At 38.8% G+C, this 17,213-nt stretch overlaps 1 protein-coding gene across 2 annotated transcripts in view; it reads left to right on the top strand.

Moving 5' to 3' along the window:
• Nucleotides 1-17,213, top strand: part of LOC309499703 (ras-specific guanine nucleotide-releasing factor RalGPS1) — a 156,733-nt gene that overhangs the window by 86,831 nt on the left and 52,689 nt on the right. The gene's annotated exons all lie outside the window — the stretch shown is intronic.

Here is a 17,213-nt window from a genome sequence, read left to right on the forward strand (position 1 = left end):
CTCTCTCTCTCTCTCTCTCTCTCTCTCTCTCTCTCTCTCTCTCTGTGGTTTGTGGTAATGGTGTTGTTGTTTGGTGGCTCCGCCCCTTTCCCCGCCCCCTTGCACAAGAATAATGGTCATTACTAAGATGAACTATTGATATGGTAAAAGTAAACAGTTAAATATCTCTTTACCTCTGTTCATCTATTCACACACGTGATTCCACCTGCTTGAATCTGAAAAGAGGCATCTTTAAAACATAAATCCTTTTTTTTTTGTGGTGTTTGTTAAGGCATTTTGTTGCGCATATTTGGATGAGACAGTACAAATATAAAACAAAACCAATATTATGAAATGCACTCATAAAAAAGGTTTCAAAAGTCATCCAGTGGAAACATTTCTGTTTCCCCAAAGAAACCTTCAGTAAACACACTCTTAAAAATAAATGTTCTTCATTGGCATTTGAAGAAACTTTAACATGCAATCTTTCCATTCCACAAATGGTTCTTTATAGTTGAAAAACGTTCTTTAGATTATTAAAATGTTCTTCACACTAAAAAAAAAAAAAACATATATTTTTTAAGGACTGATCACGGGAAGGTTCTTTGGGGAACCAAAAATGGTTCTTCTATGGCAAAACAGGGAAAACACCCTTTTGGAAGCTTTATTTTTAAGAGTGCAGTTATTAAAATAACCTTCTTTTTTTTTTTCTTGTCGTGAAGAACATTCTAAAGAAACCTTTTCCACTATAAAGTAAAGATCTTTATGGAAACATGAGAACAAATACTGTGTAAAGCTCTTAGATTTCTGAACTTGCATCAGTGGATGAAGTTTGAAAGCCAGCAGAGTCTGTTTTGCCTCTGTTGAGCTCATTGTGTTTTCTCTGAGCTCCTAAAATATGACATGAAAAGTCACGTGAGAGAGATTCAGTGCATCCATGTCACTGTGATTGGCTGATTATGCTTTTAGTGTCATGATTACCTAGACCTGAGTGGGTCAAACTGGTGGAAATGGAGGGGCTGATTACATCTCACCCTCTCAGATTTCATCACTTGGTACATTTAAAACTAGATGAACTTGAAATGACTTGAAACATTGTTAAACATGATCTGATTTGTGAGTGAGCTTATAGCTAACACTTAACTCTGTTAAATTAAAGTCACCTCTGTGGTATTGACCATCATGTCTGAATAGACAGTTACTATTAATGATGCTATTTGTGTTCTTAATTCTTATAGTTCTTAATTTGGAAGCAATGTAATGAAAAACTGATACATGAACTAGATGAGACTGTTGTGGATTGATTTGACCAAATAGTGTTTAGTTGTAGTTTCATGTTCATTGTGGACAGACATTGCTTGTCGATGTGTACTAGTCACGTTCACCTGGTTAGTGCACAAAGAAAGACGTCATTACTGCAACTTACTATAGGTCTTGTTGATCACCATTATGTTTTATTCATGAATACACAATGTTTTATCTCATTACTTTTGGGATGCATATTAAGTTTGTATCTTGTAGATTTCTAATCTAGAGTCCATTACAGATTAAAAAAAGCATGCATGTTCATGCATGATCTCACTTCCTCCTGTCTTTTCCAGATGATTGATGGCTAATTAAAGTGTGTGCAGAAAGAGAGGTGATGCGCTGAATGAACTTGAACAGCTCCTCTCAGGAGGAGTGTGTCGTGTTTCAAAGCGTCACCTGTGGCGGCTGGCGATGCGGTTTCCATTATGTCCGTCTTAATGCCAGACCTTGTGACCGGCTGTGTCTCCATCAGCACAGTGATCCTCCCTGTTTGGGATTCCTGGGAAGTGATCAGCAGGAATGCCTGCTTTACTCAGGTGTTCATGTGAGCAGCTGCTGTCGACACTTGGCATTTCAGCATCACTTCTGAAAGCATGAAGCTTGTATATATCATGCTTTAATGCATTCATGCCTTTTTAAATCATTTTTGCCTTTAATTTAAAGAGTCTAATGCATAAGGGATCATTTAACAATTATTATTTCAGATTTTTCTTATGCATTATATATTATGTGAGTGTTAATTATTATATATAATTTATTTTACAACACTTTTACAACACATACATTATTATTATTAACAACAACAACAACAACAATACAAATTCTAATATAATTTTAATTATTAATTTAAAACATAATAGATTAATAATAATTTTGTGTCCAAACTATCCACTTTATAAAATGCATTTTAAAGCAATTTTTATGTATTTACAATGCTTTATAATTCAACTTGAAAATGGTGTGTTATTGTGAACTGTAACCAGTTATATTAAATTGTTTAATAATTTTAATTATAAAAATTATGATTCATTTAATAATTACTTTAATTTTAAATGAATTTTAATGATTAATTACTAGTAATATTATTATTAATAATTAATAATAATATATTTTTTTAAACATTTCCCATAGCCAGTTCACATTGTGCCTATAAACACTTCTCGTCTTTGTTAAAACCACAGACCGCTTCTATTATATACAGGCTTCATATAAATGATTACTGAAAACTCTTTGGAAATGCTCTATAAATGGCAAGTTTACAGTTATTTGCAGTGAATGAATGAGCTGATTCAAAGAAGAGGGATTTGAATGAGGGCTAGATGGTGGTCTGGGTTTGTGGAGTAATTAGGGGTCAGAGTCAGGCGTTCTGCAAGTGTGTCCAACTGTTCCAACGACCCCCAACGAAAAAAAGCAGACGGCTTATACAGCTGCATGCCACACACACATTCACACACTCCTCCACCTGTCAGCACAAACACATCTTTTTTCTAAAGAGACTCTTCAGCAGAGTATCAGAGTTTTTACTGTATCTCTATTATATTGTGACGATTGCTCATCACATGGTTAAATCCCACTGACGCACATTAAAGGAAGCTTGAGGGGAGACTTTTAAATACAGTGTCTACTCAGAAACTTCATAGCAACACCCTGGCATTATGCACTGGTCACATTTTTGTTCTGAGAAGGTAAAAAAAAATCTCGTTTTATTTGACTAGAATTGCCGGTCACACCGTGTCTGGATCTGTCCGTGACAAGATTCCTGAAGAAAAGGCTGATGGGAGTTTTCTGTTCCCGCTGACTCACTCATTTGTCCCGCTGTGTGGTCTCTCACACACTTTCATGTGCCAATCACTCTAACAATAGCATCCTAAGCCTCGCAATCCGCCCGGTGCTCAGGGAAAACTCCACACAAGAGTCTGCTATAAAGGAGACGGTACATGCTATTTTCCAGCATGAAAAGATTTATGCTGAAATTCCACATCTGAGCTGGACTCCTGGGAGTTACTTGCAATTTGAACCGGCTTTGCTGCATGTTCTCGCTTTGTTCAGTGTAAATCCGTTGGTGAAAACAGCAGCGCTCTGCATGTCTACAGTAAATCTGCCTCATGCTGTTTTGGGTCACACAAAAGGACTGTATGTCTATTAATTTCAGGAATCTTTGAAAGTCTATTAGGAAAATCCGATGGGAAAGATTCAGCAAGATGTTTTAGATGTCTAGTGTAGCGCAGACAGGATTTTGTTGATGTATTGAGCTCTTCTATTATTATTGCAGTGTTTATTATAAATGATTTCTCCCTGCACATCATTATTGTATTAAAGTAATGTGCCTTGTAGCAACATTTCTTCTTTTCTCTGATGAATGAGGGCGGGGCAACCTGTCACTCACATAAGATCCACCAATAGCAAACCACAACCATCCAATCATTTCCCATTGGACAAAATCAACATTTGTTCTTGTTCCAGAAGCCGTTTCACTCGGATATACAGTACGTCACAATAGAGAAGAAAAGATGTGAGCAACTTCCGTTAATGCTGACTTTAATGGTTAAACAGAAAAAAGATATTGCAATGCCCATCTTTAAAGGAATAGTTCACTTAAATATGAAAATGCTATCATTATTTAATCTCCCATAATGTAATTTCAAACCCAAATTGGCATGAGTTTAACTCTTCCATGGAACACTATGGGCCCTATCTTGCACCCAGCGCAATTGACTTTGTACACCGACGCATGTATCATTCCTATTTTGCACCCGCGCACAGCAGACTTTTCCCTCCACAGACGCACGTCTGTAAATTAGGGAATGAACTTGCACTCCCGGGGGCGGTTCAGCGCAAAGAGGAGGCGTGTTCCGGCGCAAACGTTCCCTGGTGCTATTTTGCAGTTTCAGAAAACAATTCCGATACACACCAGGAAAAACCTAGTCTAAAGTCAGTGGCGCGTTCAGATGCTATTTTAAGGGCGCATGCTTGGCCATAATGTAGAGTGTGCACAACGCACATACACTTTGCTTCTCTCATCTACACAGATGCAGCAGTTTTCATTTTTGCAAACTATACATAATTACAAGGAAAAATATTCCACACGAGGGAAATCATTGTTGTGTCCATGAAGATGTGAAAAAATAGGCATAAATCTAGCTTACACATTTACCCAAATTATTTAACCGAAGCTAATTTGGGTGTGTTTCTCCATCCCCAATGTCACTTCTCTGTGTTTTACGGCCCTGACAAGAACGTCGGTCTCCTCGGCTGTGAACCTCTCCTGGCGTGCGTCTGGCAAATCCGCCGTTATAATAGCAATCCGCCATGGAACAAGCGCGCCTGCTCTTAAAGGGAATGTGAGATGACGCTCTGATTGGTTTATTTCACGTTACGCCCAAACCACACCTATGAGTAATGAAGCTACTTCAGACCAACCCATTTTAGATTTCCGCCGAGATCCGCCCACAAAGTTACTTGCGTTTCGCGTTTTATACTTGCGTTTCAGATCGTTAAAATAGGGCCCAAAATCAGATATAGTTTTATATGTTATGAGTTTCTTATTTCCACATACAGTGAAAGTGATTTGAGCTGCAAAAATAAAATAAGTAGAACCTTTAGACTCTTTTATGGTGTTTTTTTTGTTGTTGTCATTTTTGAAGCTCAACAGCTTTTATGTTTGAACTTTCTTTTGTATTGTGGGTTAAAAGACAATATGCTGTAATACTGATTTAACTGAATTGAGCTGTACAATGACAATATTTTCAATATGTACAGCTGCTTATAGATGAACTTGTTTCATAATTGATTAACTTTGCAACATTGGCACGGTTATTGAACTGAACTAGATCAACAATTAACTAAATTAACTCAACACTACTATTCATAATCTGAAATATTTCTGAATACAAAAAATAAAATGGATTGGACTTCATTTGATCCATTGTGGATTAATTGGACCATGTCACATCAGTTAAAAAAGACGAATATTTATGAAGGTAAATATTTTTATGTTGAATAACATGCACTGATTAATCCTTCACAATAAGACCAGGAACATGTTTAGAGTAAAATGACCATTTAGGTTTCATGTTAAACACAATGTTGTATCACACTAAAAAGGAACAGACAGTTTTTTGTTCATTTTTACTAATAAATAAGGTTGAACTGGCTCTGGACTTGTAGCACAAGTCATGATGTGAAGCTTAGACTTCACTTGAAGTGTTGGATTGTGCAAGTTTTCCTTCGATGTTCTGCGAATGGGATCATAATTTGGCAGCAGATGGTGTTTTTATCCTCAGCTGTAAAATGGGATGAGGTAAGAGCTCAGACTTACAGTAAATCTAAAAACATTTAGGAAATCACACTGAGAAATGGACAATGTCGTAAAGCAGCGTTGTTTTCTTTTTCCGTTTAGCTTTGTGGGCCAGTGTTGAGGGGTCTGTTTCAGGGGGGTGTAGCACAGCCACACACACACCTAACGGGACGGGGTTCGTGTTGGTGGTCCTTCTGGGACCGCAGGGGTAAATGGAGAACTGGTTTAATCTCCTCACGTCATCCCTCCCGTTACTGTAAATTATCCAGCATGTGTGCCTGTATCATCCAGTGTTATTTTAGTATTATTTATATACTATTATATGTTTTTTTGGTCAGTTTAATGTGTTATTTTGTCATTTCATTTTTAGTTTTTTAAATCAGTTTTAGTCGTATTTCCGTTAGTAATTTTAGTACTTCAACTTTAAGTTTTTCATTTAATATTTATATTTTTATTAAATGTAGTTTAATTTTATGTTTATTTAATGTAACAATTTTTTTTATAGTTATAGATAAGGATAACAACACTGGCATCATCATGGAAATGTGTTTCAGTAGATTGTTTATTTTAGTATTTTTTATGGTTAGTGAAAAGGATCATTATTCTTATTGTTCATTTATTTCAATTAGTTTTTATTTTAGTAATTTTTATGGTTAGTGAAAAGGATCATTATTCTTATTGTTCATTTATTTCAATTAGTTTTTAATTCAGTTAGTAATTTTGGTACTTCAACTTTTTTGTTTACCTTTTTTTTGTGCTAATTTTGTTTTGTTTATGGTCTTCATTTAATATTTTTCATATTTATTTGTTAATGTTTTTTTATATATGTGTATATATATATAGTTTTAGTTAACGAATCCAACACTGCATGGAAATGTATTTCAGTAAAACTATTTCTGTCAAAGAATGGCAGATGGGGGAAGTTAAAATCTTTTTATTTTCAAAAAAGGGAAGAATTATTTATTTATTTTTGTTACTTCACTGAATTAACATTATCTTTAATTGCGCTGAATTAAAACATAAAATAAATAAATAATAAAACTACTTGCATCTTACAATGCAAGCATTCTCACTTCGCTAAATAGCACATCCGATCTGTTTATTGTAGTAATTTTTTATCGTCAGTAGAAAGGATCATTATCACTAATGCTAATTAAGACTTGGTGGGGATTATTTTCACATGTGACCACCTGGCAACCAATCGTAGTGTGGTATCTGTCAGGAGATAGTGAGCAAAGAAACACACGAGACAGGAGTAGCGAAGTTCGCCATCTTGTTTACTCTTCACGTCCACTACGTCATTACACAACACTAAAATAGTAGTCACAACATAACTCATAGCAACTACTTAAAGGGATACTTCAGGATTTAGCATTAAGCTTTGTATTAGTAGAAAACCTGAAGTATTTTTGAATTACCGTGCTTTCCACCCTCATATCCCCCTGAGAGGAGAGATTTATGTATTTTTTTGTCTGGAAAAAATCCTCAGATGACGCAAAAATCGTCATTTTGAGTCATCGGAGGATTTTTTGGCCAGAGGCTAAAGACTACAGCCAGTAGGAGGAGCTGTCCCGCAAGTTTTCAACCCGCCCACAGAGGGTGGGATCTCACTCACAGAATGTACACATAGGGCCCTATTTTAACGATCTGAAACGCAAGTATCAAGCGCGAAACGCAAGTAACTTTGTGGGCGGGTCTCGGCGCTGTTGCTATTATACCGGCGGGATAAATTACTCTTGCGCACGACGCAAATCTAAAATGTGTTGGTCTGAAGTAGCTTCATTATTCATAGTTGTGGTTTGGGCGTAACGTGAAATAAACCAATCAGAGCGTCATTTCACATTCCCTTTAAGAGCAGGCGCGCTTATTCTATAGCGGATTCCTATTATAACGGCGGATTTGCCGGGCGCGCGCCAGCAGCGGTTCACAGCCAAGGAGAGCAATGTTCTCGTCAGGGCCGTAAAACACAGAGAAGTGACATTGGGGATGGAGAAACACACCCAAATTAACTTCGGTTAAACAGGCGTATGATAATTTGGGTAAATGTGTAAGCTAGATGTATGCTTTTATATCTATCTATCTATCTATCGATCGATCGATCGTAATAATGTATGATTTGCAAAAATGAAAACTGCTGCTTCTGTGTAGATGAGAGAATCAAAGTGCACGTTGTGCACACGCTACATTGATTATGGCCAAGCATGTGCCCTTAAAATAGCATATGAATAACATGCGCAACGTGAATGTGCTTTCACCGTTGCTGGTCCTAGATTGTGGAATAATCTACCACTGGACGTTAGATCCTCCTTGAATCTGAATGTTTTTAAGGGCCGTTTAAAACCTTATCTGTATTCCTTGGCTTTTTAGTATTTTTGTACATGGATGTTGTATGTCTTGTTTTTCCTGTCCTATTGGTCTTATTGCAATGTACAGCACTTTGGAACTACGGTGGTAGTCTGTAAGGTGCTATATAAATAAATAAACGAACGAACGAACGAACGCGCCACTGACTTTAAACTAGATTTTTTCGGTTAGTGGCGGAATTGTTTTCTAAACGTGCAAAATAGCACCAGGGAACGTTTGCGCCGGAACACGCCGCCTCTTTGCGCTGAACCGCCCCCCGGGAGCGCAAGTGTATTTCTTAGTTAACCGGCGTGCGTCTGTGGAGGGAAAAGTCCGCTGTGCGCGGGTGCAAAATAGGAATGATACATGCGTCGGTGTACAAAGTCAATTGCACTGGGTGCAAGATAGGGCCCATAGTGTCAGCCATCTTTTTTTGGAAGCTAAGCTAACAGGCGCTTGTTCTGTGGAGAAAGCTGAGTAGTAGGGGTTACCATCCTCTTTTTGCCATCCTACCATCCTCGTCTGGCCGTTGAGATCGCACAAAATGTCCAGGATTCGGCTTTTGCTTTCTGCAGTCGCCATTCATTGTTTACATGCACACCTTTTGTTTCAATCTAACTGAATTCATTCCGATTGGTGAATCTGAATGTAGTGTTTACATGAACGCTAAACAAGTGATCGGTTGATGTGCGTTTTAACATTGCTAAGAAAATTCCCGCTCCTCCGTGAGAGATATGAGACCGGTGCGTCTCAGTAATCACGCCACCGGCCTCGCGTCGTTCTCCCGCGCCCCTCAGCCTCGTCCTGCTCGCTACACTAAACATAATGAATGGCGACTGTAGAACGCAAAAGCCGAATCCCGCACATTTTGGGCGATCTCGAAATCCCGGGCAGACTCGTCACGGAGACTCACTAGTAGCCTAGTCTTGTTGTTTAACTGCGCGCTCTTACCGGTAGGCGTGGCTTGGGAGTGGCCTCCTAGGGCAGCGAAGCAAGTGCATTCTGGGAGTTGTTGTCTTTCATCCACATAAGCCAAAAATACATTTTCTGGCTTTTTTCAGTCTAGAAAGCTCCAAATTCAAAAATAATTTCACATTTCTTCTACATAAATTACCCATTTGAAATACATATTCATCTTTCCAGAGGTGAAGTATCCCTTTAAAACACCTTATCAACCACACAACACCCTACCAGTGCTGTCCCAGCCAGGAATAAAATTAATTCACATAGACAACAGTTATTTTAAATTGTAATAATATTTTACTGTATTTTTGATCAGATAAATGCAGCCTTGGTGAGCAGAAGAGGCCTTTTAAAAACAATTAAAAAATCTTACTGACCCCAAACTTTGGAAAGGGAGTGTATAAAACATATTTTATATTCGTTAGTATTTACACAAGTTTATAACGTGCTGAGTGACCCCATTTGCAATGGCGTGCTTTATTACCTGAAGCTTCACAGAACGGGGAAGACGTCTGTCATCAAGACGCTCTAGAGGAATGTCAGACCTGAAAGGAGACTCCCCACAGGATCTTTATTTGTACAGGACAACCCTTTCCCTGTGACCTCTGATCAAAGACACTTGTAAAACAACAGTGTGTACACACTTCATAATGAGCTTCTCTTCTGTGTCATTCCTCTCTTCCTCACACTCGTTTCATGCTGAACTTCAGACTCTCAAAATGCTCAGGCCCACACTAAAAGATTTTTAAAATCTTATCAGAGTTTCAAAATGTGAGAGACCACACAGATGACGATAAAAGTCTCATCTTTATCAAACTCATCATTGATCACTACAGTGACATATAAAAAAATGTAAAATCCTTGAAAAAATATTCATCATGCCTTAAAATAGCTTGAATGTAACTCTACACCCTTGCCTCATTTAGTATACGTGGTTCTATGAATATGATAATGAGGGGAGGTTTGGATGAAGTCAAGTTATGCTTTCTGATTTGGTATCGTTTCGTTCGTACAGAATGCGTGTTTGTCCTTAGGGTAGTGTTGTCAAAAGTACCGACTTCAGTACCAAGTCAGTACTGAAATTTTTCAAATGTGACGATACCAGCATTTCCCTCTTGCATTTCGAGCGTTGTTGAACAGATTCTTAAAGGGGAACTTGGCAACTATTTCAACTTAATAAAACCATTTAGAAATCATTTGGATGGTTAAATGACCTGTTCTGGTGAAAATGGTGACTTTCCCCGCTCCTCCCAGCGTTCCCAGGCGGAAAAACCAACCTTGCAACATGGGGACTAACGTCCCGGTAAGTTGGAAATAGGAAGTCTTGTGACAAGCGAGAACGAGCGAGAAACACAAACTGCTTTATGCCAATTCGACATTGTAATGGAAAAATGTGATTTCCATTGATCTTCAACATATATTGCAACCTAATGTGTCACATGTCTATATTGTGGAATGTGAACAGGATACATGTATGTTTGTGCACCTGGCGTAAGCAAGACACACACAGTAAGACAAATGGTTAAGAACCTTCAACTCTTTAGGTATGGAGGATAATTTAGCCAAGGGGGGTTAGAGGGGTCATTCTATTCTAAATCAGCTAGATGTGGCTGAGTGAGTGGAAAACTACAGAGGAAAGACCTTGAAGGAGTATAAGAAGGCTGGGCTGGGTGTCAGGTCTTGCTCACGCCACGGGGTAGCTGCTGTGATTTTGTGACTAAGCCTCTTGCAAGAGAAGAAATATCTTTTAAAATACAATTTGATTCTTGGTGTCTCTTATGCAGTGATGATGATTGTTTAATTATTGTTTTTGCCACAACAACATAACCACACACGCCATATGATACTGTGATCGATGCATTACCCACCTCGGTAGACATAGCTCCACACAATAAAGTTGGCCATCTCCGATAATAACAAATGCACAGGAGCAGCGGTAGAAAGGGGGAGGAGGGTGCCGCAAGTGAGTTTTTTTACAACAGTGATGTGAAATATACGCCCCACAGCTGTAGGGGGAGCTCGTTGAGAAAACATGCAACAACAAAAGTGAAAATTATCGAAGAAATGGCTAGAGTTGCCAAGTTTCCCTGTAAAGGCCCAATGAAGCAGTAGCACCTCACTGCAGTACACGAGATCCAGGGGGGGCGGATTTGGATCCAGATCTAAGGGGTGGAGATTGGTAGGTTTAGGGGTGGGTTTAGGGATCAGGGGGTGGAGATGGGTAGGTTTAGGTATATGTAAGGTGCAGAACACCTGGATTTTGTGTTCTGCAGTGAGGACCATCTCCACTGAAGGTCCTTGGAACGTGCAGCTCTGTATAATGCGTTGAACATTTTTTTCCACTGAAACAGGAAGCTAAGGCGGGACAAATTGAATGGCTCCTCCCCCTTTTCAAATAGCCAATCGTGTTTAGTTTAACTCACAGATTGCTGGTCGTACTTGACAGCACCATGGAAGCGAATCCGAGCGCTGATGATACGTTGGATTCAATAGTAGAGGTGTGAATAAATTCAAGCCATTTAATTCTTAACCAACGTACAGTTGGACAACGGAATAAAACTTGAGCGTTTGAGCAACCGAACACACATCTCCAACCCATATTGCTCCGTGATGTGTCAACGGTAGTGATGTCAGTTTCATGAACGAATCGTTCTTTTGAACCGTTTCTTTTTAGTGAATCGGTCGAACCAGTTCACCAAATCGAACTGAATCGTTCAAAACCGTTCGCGTCTTGAGTCAGCTCTGCCGCTGATCCACAGTTTTCTAAAGTTACTCGCTTTCGGACGTGCCTGACAGTCCCTCTGACTCGAGAGAAATCAATATCCCGGAGTACATGTTACACCAGTAACTCCGACAGTTCACTGAACTGAGACGTGTTGTGCTGAGAGAAGTGATGAGCACGAGCAGCTTATACTGAGCAGACGTGTACTACCGAACGTACAGGTACAACAGCCAGCCACTGCCGCTTTGCCAGGCGATATTTATAGCATATGGGGGCGGAGCTTTAGATTCTAAGAGCATTTGATTGGACAGAAGATGTAATGAGAAGCTGAAGTCCGCGGTGATGTCATAAAAATCTGTGATCGATTTTAGTGGAAGCGAGAGACTTAGACTATACGTTTTTTTTTATGTTTATATCTCCTAAATGTGAATTTTGTCATTGTTTTGGATCACACAAGCTTATTCATAACCTTGAGGCCATTGAGGCTCAACACAGATACACACGGGAGCGTTTAAAAGCAGGCATCTATCAGCGGGTCTGTCTAACAGTGGATATATTAGGGATCTGCTGATGGACGCCTGCTTTCAAACGCTCCCGTGTGTATCTGTGTAATCGCTCGGGGAAGACCAAATGTTTTTGAAGAGTTTATCATTGTAGCCAATCACAGACATATGAGCGTTGAGCGCGTGAACACAATGGCCAATCAGAGGTGTTTAAGAATCCTCAAAATGCTAGAGGGAATGCTGGTATCGTCACATTTAAAAAAAAATTGGTAAAATCTGTACTTTTGATAACACTACTTCCCACACAACAGGATTTTATATGATTATATTTGATGAACAGAGTTAATTAAGGCTTTTATTTACATCTAAACATTGATCGGCACACATACATAGAGCACATCACATATAATAAGAAGCTCAAACGTGTGTGTGTGTGATTCATGAGAACCAATTAAGTTTGTTTTAGCGTGTGACATACGAACATGACTCACCCATGAGCTTCTGTTTCATGTGTGTTCATATGTGAATAAGAGCCTGAATTAAATCTGTTCATCATATAAAACGATCGTATCTCTTCACAACACTTGAATTAAACCACTTTATTCAAATGGATTCATTTTTCACTCCTTTTTTGAATCTCTTAAGTTTTGGTTATTTGGACTTTCAATGGATGGACAATGATATTTAACATTTCTTAGTTTGTGTTTTGAAGATGAACCAAAGTATAATGGGTTTGGAATGACATGAGCATGAGTAAATGATGACAGAATAAAAAGGTTCTATCCCTTTAATAAATATTTCTAATGTACCATAAACTTCCAGCGTAATCAAGAACACCTGAAAAACATAAAGAAACATGCATAAAAACACTGCGCATGAGACACAGCGTATATAATCTTCTCTCAGCAATTACACGCTTAGCTCTGTGTTTATGTTTTGACTGTGAGCTTGGCTACTATTTCACCCAATTATATGTGCTTTTTTTTTATAGTGAACACTCTAGCATGTAGGGGATTGTTTTATGAGTAGGGTCTCTCCTCTCGTTCTGAGGACAGTCTTCTCTAAATCCCTCTCCATGTGGTGAGTTCATCATACTTGTTTTATTTTTATTGCCCATCGACTGGAGTCCAGGCTCCCATCGCCTGAAGCTCTAATGGTGCATGTGGTGCGAAAAGTGCAATAAAACCCATAGCAAATAGACCTGGAGACTGGCTGGTTCGCACCAAAAAATCAGATCTCCGTCTTTTATCCAGTGTGGAAATCAAAGGTTAACCACCTGAAATTACCCTGGCTCTTTATTTAGCAAGAACTACTGTTTTAAAACGGCGAGAAAAGCATCCAGGCATGATGTCAGCTCATTAGCCGAGCATGAGCCCAAACAAACCTGTTATTATATCCATCTTCATCGGCCGCTCCGAACACTGCTGTCCTTCATGCTGGAAACACTCGAGAGATCAAACCGTGTCCATTACGCCTTCAAACGGGAATAAAATTGCCCCTCGGCTCATTTGGGGCCACATGCCAGGCTAATTCATTGCATGTGGGTTTTCTGGGTTAATTTGTTTGTTTTCGTATCTGAACGTGTGACTGATCACAGGCACTTGGGCACAAATGGTTCTGTAGAGTCAACATTGGTACCGTTGGCCGATTCAGAGTGGTTCGGCTCCCTTGACCCTCGTAGCACACACTTGAAAAATCACCTGACAGCTCAGACTTATGGACTCAAACATCTCTCCCTCCCCCTGTAGAGTCGTAACACTCAGTCCGCTTTAACTTGTCAGCATGCTAATCGGCAGCGTTACGCAGCGCTGAGCCTCGAGTCGCTCAGATACACACACCTGTGTGGATGGATGTGCTAACAGTTGGACAGTTTTGATGAGGAAAAGATTAGATTTGTATGCAAAATCCTGTCTCTGACCAGTTTTCTCTTTCTCATACATTTTGGAGGGATGCCCTGTTCTTGATAATGTCACTGTTGTGCCATACTTGTTGATGACTTTTATGGAATTGCTAATGCCTTGGACATGTTTTTGTAGCCCTCACCTGAGCAATACCTTTCACCAATGTGATCTCGCTGGTGCTTCATGAGCTCTTTGTGGCCCATGGCTCTTATAGTATCATGTAACCAAGATGACGTCAGCAAAAATAACAGCTGAGGTTTATTTGGTGTTAATCAGAGTCACTTCAGGTGAAGACAGGTTTGTTCTGTTTCACATGAGCTTGATGATTGTAATTCTGAACACAGCCGCATACACAATTATAAAAGGGTGTGCACACTTTTGCAAAAGTATTATTAGGTTATTAAAAGGTTATTTTAGGTTTTTCTTTTTATCTTTTCTTGGTTTTCAGTGTCACTGCATAGGTTGTAATTTTTACATGAAAGTTGCAGAAGTTCTGATATGATTTCTCAGTAACACTTCAAGCCACATACGTAAAGTTTAAGATTTTATGGGATACGTTTATGGGAAACTACATTTATGTTTTCTGCCGGTGTTGTGAGGCACACCAGCTCACCGATAGTAGAAATGTGTTTAAGTTTGTGTCAGTGTAGGTTAGTTTGTGCTTGCTGTTGCTCTGGATAAATGTTGTAGACTGTGATTGTCCTGATGAATTCACTGTGATGGGCTGAATCTTCGCAGACCCAAAGCTCACAAATCCCAACAGCTGTCAGCTGATGTTACGCAATTCCCACTACAGTCCCAGGAGTCGTGCACGGGCTGTATCCCTTCCCTCCAGAATAACTGTAAACACAAGGTCACTTCTACCTTAGCCGCGTGTGGGACGTCCAGCTGGAAGCGCTGAGGATCTGTGTATGGTTACAAAAATCAAGCACAAGTCTAGAACAATCAGAAGCTGATCTTTTGGACCGGTCCGTCATTAACACGCGTTTTCCCAGCGGAGGAATGACTGCATGGAACGTTATACGGATTAGTGTTAATGAATTTTGTGTGTTGTGAGAATGATGATGTTGCGGTATAGCAGTCGTAATTTGGACTAAATAGTTTTGAGATGATATTGCTCGCAGCTGTGTGGCTAAACTATAAAATTACTGAGAATTATGCCAGCTTTTGCAGTGCATAAAGTTGTGGTGTTTTTAGTTTTTGTTTTTTATACAAATTTTTTGATAGAGTAATAATTATGACCATTATTTAATCATCATCCTTTTATTGTCCCGGTAATTCAATATTAAGAGCAGTTACAGTACAGATGAAGAAGTTGTTTAACTTTCTTTAGTGTGTAATATTGCTTTTTGAGCATGAAAAAGGTCTGCAAAGTTAGAAATTCACTCCGAAGGGAGTTCTTCTCTATATCAGGTATCACTGTTTCTGAACTCACTGAAACGCCTCCATTGAGTTTTCTTCAGGGAACGAACACGTCACAATATTCCTCATTTAAATACTTCTCGCCCAAAGCATACGCAAAATAAAGGTGTGGGGCCTGATTGAGTTAGGTGTGACAATGTTTAATTGTTAATCACGATATTTTTCAAACGCGCTCAAAGAGCTTGACCAATCACAACAAACTGGTCCAGCCGACCAATCAGAGCACACTGTGCTTTTCAGAAGGAGGGGCTTCATAGAGACAGGAGCTAAACAGAGCGTTACTGACAGACTGGGAAAAGACGAGCTGCAACAATGGAGAATATGGGGGAAATAATGTGTTTTTGTAACATTTAAGCATGAAAACCTGTTCTAGTAGAGCCCAAAAACAAAAAAGGGGCATAATGGGTCCCCTTTAAAAGCTCTCTTCTCATTAGTTCAATTTCTTTCAGTTAGAAGGGTTGAATTGTGTTTGGTGATTGACGGGTGCTACTGTGACCCCGTGACCTTCGCTGTGTTGCTGGTTTCAGCAGGTGGGTGAATGGAGACTTCATTTGCCCTTTCACTTTTTTAAAAAAACAACTCTGTCTATATGAGTGATTAAAGATAAACTAATCACACAGCCTCATCTCAGCCTTTGATTTCACACGAATCTCGTGGCAGTCTGAAGGCCTGATCATATTGAGAATGAATGTTCCTATTTGCATGAATCAAAACTGTGCATTCCTGTAGACCTATAAGGGACAAAATTAGTCCAGTATCAAATTTATATTTTCATATTGCAATATCTATCGCAAAATAAATAAATAAATATTGCAATGTCAGTTTTTTCTTATCGTGCAGCCATAATTTGCACAAATTGTGCACAATAATACCAGGAACATTTATGTGCATTTGTTCACTGGTTTTAATTCATTTTTTTCAAGTTAAAATATCAAAAAATCCTTGAAATAAGATACATTTATTAGAGAAGCAGCACTGCTTGCAATATTAAGACTTGTTTATACAGAATATAAGTGTATTTTTTTTTTTCTGTTTTAAGTATAAACTTTAAAAAATAGGTTTTAAAAAAAATCTACCAGTGCAGTAAATACACTTATATTCCATATTCTAGTCTATGAAAACAATTCTTAATAACTTATGATTTGCTTTTCTATATTATGCATCTTATTTTAAGGATTTTTGATATTTAACCGAAGAAAGCTAAAGCTTCTGGTCAAGAATGTTTTTTTTGTTTGTTTTTTTTTTCTTCTTTTTTTTTGCAGTGTAGAAAATAAATAGGATCCATTTGTATTCATATTATTAACCACAAGGTAACACCTGACCTAAGATAATATCACTTTTCCAGAACCGACTGAAACCTTAAGTTGCTTTTCACTGGAAATCTTCATTTTTTCATTCTCTATTCTGCATATTCCCATCATGTATATGACAAACGTGAGAACCAGCGCAGACATGAGGGTGAGTCAATAATATTTTTGGGTGAATGCCCCTTTAAAGATGTTAAATCATTGTCTGTTTTACTCATCACCTTCTGTTCTCTCTCGCTGTTTTTCATTTTCTCATTCTAGTTAATCAGTTTTCCTCTGACTGTTGACCATTGTGTCCGGTAAATGTTGGGGTCTGGAATGGACGTCAGCTCCTGCACAGTTTGGCAGAGCTGAGTCAGTTCACTGGCTCATTCCTTCAGTCCTGGACACAAACCTGTGTGCGTTTATCTGCAGCAGGGGAGCCGTGTCCGGTTCAGGCCGGCACATTTATTGGATTGATTTACGGTT

The sequence above is a fragment of the Leuciscus leuciscus genome, assembly GCF_965113295.1.
Source record: "Leuciscus leuciscus genome assembly, chromosome: 5".
Lineage (NCBI taxonomy): Eukaryota > Metazoa > Chordata > Actinopteri > Cypriniformes > Leuciscidae > Leuciscus > Leuciscus leuciscus.